This window comes from Octodon degus, unplaced genomic scaffold (genome assembly GCF_000260255.1).
Source record: "Octodon degus isolate 3935 unplaced genomic scaffold, OctDeg1.0 scaffold00084, whole genome shotgun sequence".
In the NCBI taxonomy this organism is placed as follows: domain Eukaryota; kingdom Metazoa; phylum Chordata; class Mammalia; order Rodentia; family Octodontidae; genus Octodon; species Octodon degus.
The window spans coordinates 8962039-8967681 of record NW_004524660.1 but is presented as its reverse complement, the minus strand read 5'-3'; positions in this window follow the sequence as shown (position 1 = coordinate 8967681).

Genomic DNA, 5643 nt, shown 5'->3' with positions numbered 1-5643 from the left:
GGGGGGAAGGAAGATATCAAGATACAAAAAGATAATGTTGACTGATGAATCTTAACTTGGTGCTGGTTACAGGTCAGTAAAGAAATAGAAAGTAAAACAACACTGAGACTCCATCTCTTATGGTTTATGTCTAGATGTCCCCCAAAGCCTCAAGTGGTCATAGGTAGGCTTTTTAGAGATGACTGGGTCTACAGTGTGTGATGCTGGCATTAAGTGTGATGTTGGGATTAAATGTTTGATGCTGGGATCAAGTGAGTGTGTGCTACAGTGGTCCATTGATTGGTTTGGCATAATTCTGGGTGTGGATAATGGGAAGACCCAGGCTGAGTAGGAGTGCTACCACCCTCAGAGCAGCCTGGAGAGAATGCGAAGGATTGAAAGAGGGCTGCTGCTGCTGCTGCTGCTGCTTTCTGCCTGCTGCTTTTTGCTACCCCAGCTCTTTCGGCCCGCCCTGAAGTGTTTCTCCTCCACAATGCCCCTCTGCTGTAGCACTGCCTTGGAGCCAGCCAAGCACAAAGCAAAGCCTGTACAGAGTGCAAGCTGCAATAAACTTGTCCCTGCTTAACTTTGGGTATGGGATACCTTGTCTCAGCAATAAGAAAGCTATGAAGCTACGACACCAGTTTATCCTACACAGAACAGTACCATCAAGATAGCAAATAAAAATAAAGGCTGGCAACGCTGTAGGGCAGGGGAAGGAAACGTTTCACACTGTTTGTGGGAATGTTAAATAGTATGACCATTGTACAAGGCAGTTTGCAGATGCCTCACACAACCACAACTAGAAATTCCATCCGACCCAGTTCATGCTCTGCTGTTTCTTCCTCAGAGTTCAAGATACCAAATTGCAACGATGCCCACAGACTCATGCTTACAGCACGATTCATACGAGCTAAACCCTATGTGAAGAGGTGAATGACTACTGAACATGTGATGTGTACACACAATGGCGTACTATTTTGCCATAAATGATTACTTTTTAGGGTATATTTTGAGGCTACACCATTATGTGAAATAAACAAGACTCACAAGGTTAAATATCATACAGTTTCTCTTATATGAGAAATGCAAATGAGAAACAAAGAGCAAAATAAAAAATCATGTGGAGTAGGGAGATAGATCTTCCTCAGATGGGGAGGAGATCAAGAGGTGGGGAGAGACAGATGGGGTCTGGGGACAAAAGGAGGAACTACAGTGTCCTGTGAACACATACCAACTCCACACCAGGGACATAAGCATTGCACATTGCAAACGTGGGAAAAGAGCATTAAGAGGTGGAAGAACCTGAGTCAAGCACAGGGCAGGCTGTACTGAGTGATCCTCGGGCTTTGTTCACCAACTGTCCTACGTTTATGTCCATTGATTCTGACCAATGTAACTTACTCTTGTTATATGGTGTTAACAGTGGAGGAAATCCTACATTTCTGGAACATTATCATCTATTAGGCTATGTAGAAACATATAGAAACCTCTAGACTAGCTTTGAATATTTCCTATAATTCTAAAACTTGTTAAAAATAAAGTTTGTTATTATATATGTGACATGTTGTGCAACTCTAATACATTTAAATTTTTTCTTTTGAAAATTCTTGATCCTGGGCCAGATAGATAGCTCAGTAGAATAAGCACCTATCTGGACAGCACAGAGTCCTGAGTTCAATCCCCAATACTGCAAAAATAAAATAAAATAAATAAGAACGTCTTGACCCTAATGGTGTCTTCTGACCCATCTGGCCAAAATTTACTTAAATTTTGATGACCTGTTTAAGGTGTGCTTAAATCATTTTAAAATTATTTTTTCTTACTTTTCTTTCTGTCAAATCTTCTCGTGATTTTATTATTTGCTCTTGTACAGGAGGTATTAATTGCCTGGCAATGTCTAATAAAGAAAATACCACATTGATGATATATTAATGTATCTCTTTAAGAGATAAATCTGTTATTATTGACATTTTATATTATCTAGGTGACAGTTTGCATCTTAACTCTTTAATGTAATGAAGTAAGTCTGGCATGGTGGCCTACACTTGTAATCCCAGCACTTGGGCGGCTGAGGCAGGAGGATCACCGCAAGTTGGAGACCAGCCTGGGATCGAAAGTGAGCTCAAGAACAGTATGAGCTGCAGAGTGACACCCTTTCTCAAATAGACAAAAAACAAAATAAAAAAAAAAAAAGTACTGAAGTAAGCTTACTCTGACATACCTTGTCATATGGCTGGTCTGCCCAATAACATGCCTTTATATGTAAATTCTGGGGTATTCCTCTTTTCCTGGCTTGAAATTTCCTCTGGGAATCCTTACTCTGTTCTGAACTCTGATTCTTCTGTCTGAAACTCCCTATTTTTAGAAGAAAAGGTACATTTGCAACTCATCTACATTCACCTTAAGAAAAACAAGACAATCATGTAATTCTGTGAATGCAGCAGTTTTTTTCAGAAAGAATGGTGTGGAGAACATGCCTATGAGTTACAAATGTAAAGCTGGGGAGAGGTTTTACTCTGTGTGGCCAGAAGTGTTACTCTTCCAACCCTTCTGCTCTCCCCTTGTGCCTGAGTCACACTGCAGTGGCCACAGCAGCAGTGTCATCTGATCAGCCTTCTGAACAATCTGCTTTTTGATAACTTTTCTGTCCCCAAATCTTCACAATAAAGTAAGCCTCCCATAAACTCTAGAATGAGAACACAACGGAGCATCAGTATTTTTCTGTTGTGATGAGGACTGGCCTCTAAAACTTCCAGTCAGATATATTGTTTATGTCTTTCGGAGACCTCATCTTCTTGGCCTTTGCCATCTATACTTCTATCAGCATCCTGACCACAACCAAAAAGCTTGTCTTTCCAGAGGGCCTAAAGCTCTCCTAGTCTATGTGTCTTCCTCTGAGGCTACGGTAGACTCGGCTTCTCCTGCTCGGCTCCTAGGCTGCCACTCAGTGCAGTTTTGCTTTGCCGAGCCCTGATGTGATGACAGTCACAGCCAAGATCTAAGGACACAATTCCTGAAACCGAAAGCTAACGCAAACCTCTTCTCCTTTAAGTTGTAGACGTTGAATGTGAGGTCTGGCAATAAGAAAGTTGACTAATACGTAATCTAGCTCATCAACAGAGAACAGTGATTACTTTGGGCGTGCATCCTACACCAAATTCAGTGGGTCCTAATTAATTCTTACTTTCTGTACTGTACTATGATCCATAAGTGGTTTTTTAGTTGTGGAATGCTATTCACTTGTGTTTATTTTATTTTATTAAATATTTTGATTGAAAAAGCACTATACTCCTGATAAGTTTGCAAAACCTCAGGAAAGCTTTCTCTCCTATCCCTGCTTAAGTAAATTCTTCCTGCATTATAATGTAGTTCTCCTTAAAAATTCATTGTGGCTCTGATCTCACACTTATGTATATGACACTTTGTTAAAGAGAACAGTGAGGAGTAACTGTTTTGCTCATCTGTGATTATTTTCCTAGAGATGCTACTTCTAGAATTTGATTTTCCTTGAATGAACTGAAACCTCCCTTTGTTCTTACTCTGGTAGTTATGTCACAATGATGGTGTTATGACTATCATGGTTAAGACTCTTGGCTACATCAAAAATAAAATCACATCAATCTAAAAAACTTTACATTCATTGCACAAACATGGACAGAGCTCACCAACCACGAGATTTGAAACCAGATATGTCTGGCAAGTGTTTCATACATCTATACTCCAGCTTACAGAGTACAAATGAGAAAAGCATTGAGTTTCATTATGATTGGCCATTATAAAGTTATATTCTTTTTGGGAAACTAGAACCATTTAAAAGTATTCATTTATAGACAATTGGTTTAATTTAACTGCATTATTCTATATAAGGCAAAACACATATTTCAAGGGATTTTTAATCATTAGAACAAATTATTTGAATAATAAGGATATTTTTTAAAGTTTGGACTACACAGCTAAGATTACCCATTTGGGGTATTTAACTATGGTTGGATTGCGAATGGACTAATTATCAACAGTAGGAAACTGAAAACCCAGGAGAAGGAGGCCACATAGCAAGTAACAGAGCCAGCGTCTTACCTGAGCATGCACCAAAGGCTGCCCTGGGCATACATACACAGAGCTTGTACCGATGTCCCTCCCCCCACCGGGCTTCCAGCTACAACTCTCCGTGAGTGAATACTCTTCAACTTTATTACTTTATTCATCTTTTGTGAAAATTTCTGATATGAAGAATCAGACTACAATCCAAAGAGGCAAGTCTGATTTCTATCCCATCTTCAAAATTATAAAATCTAAGCACAGCAGGAAAGAGAACTCTCTGAAGGCCAAATAACAATGACAAACAGAGTCTATTTTGATTCACCTAATAACCAAAATATCTAAATAACTCCTATGCCAAGTATTCTAAGTAAGTATTCTAAATTTTGAATTTGATATCCTTTTATAAAACCAAAGTAAAATGGATTAACTAATAAGTCTGAAAGCTTATGATAGTATTGGAGAACAAGATTAATATTTCTAAAACATAGCCCTACTCAGAAATTTTCTAAAGACCAACATTTCCTAGTAGTATCTTATCAGTCTATCCTTAATAAGGACTACTACTTATCTCATACTAAATGTGTGCTACCTGGCACGTTGTCCATCATTGTGTTGGTCAGTTTTTCTCTGGGACAAAATACTTGCCACACTCAAGGAGGAAAGGCTTATAGTTTCAGATGTTTTAGTCCATGGTAAGTTGGATCAAAAGAAAAGGCATCAAGGAAGGACGATGTGCCTAAGGAAATAGGTCTAACTTCTGGCAATCCAGCAAACCCAGCAAAAGGGATGTGGGGAAAAATCTAGAGGCCAAGAGAGCAGAAAGAGAGAGAAAAACACAGAGGGGGAGAGTGGGAGCAGGAGAGGGAGAGGGAGAGCGAGAGGAAGACGGAGACAGAGATGGTGACGGAGAGACAGAGATCCTCCTAAGACCTTCCCAGTGCCCCAACTCTTGCAGTGTACTCCTCCTCCTGTTGGCTCACTCAGCTGTAAAATTATCAGTGGATTAATCGAAGGTGCTAACCTTAGGGTCCAACTGCCTCCCTAATGCCTTACCTTTAACCACACGATTATTTGAAGGGATAATTTTTACTCAGATGCTAACGATCACTAATGCTACCGTGTACTTCTGTCAGAACTTGTAATTGTTATTATGTCCCATTCTACTTTCAGATGTATCTTTGTCTTCTAGCCATGCTTTTACACACATACTTGTGGAAAACACCAAAAATTATTAGCGTTGCATGCTTTTTTGTTTGCTTTACATCAGAGGCTCAGAAGGCAGTGGAAAGGCATGTTGTAATACCCTATTGGGCCTTCCGGCATTCAGGTTGAGGTTCTTACACCCTGTGGTGACTATTCCTCCTGCTCACCAGCAACCGCAACCACCTGCTAGACCAATATCTGGCATAATCTGTCATCCTTTGCCCTGAGTGTTCTATGAAATGGGCAGAATGACTGGATGAAATACACAGCCAAAGCTCACAAAGTAAAGATCATCTCCTCAACCTTGTGCAACAGTTAGGGCAGAATTTGAATGTGATTGGCCTTGAGTGCCACCACAAGGGCTGGAGGAGCAGATCTCCAGGTGCTTCTGGGTGGGGCATGGGGGCATGTTTATGG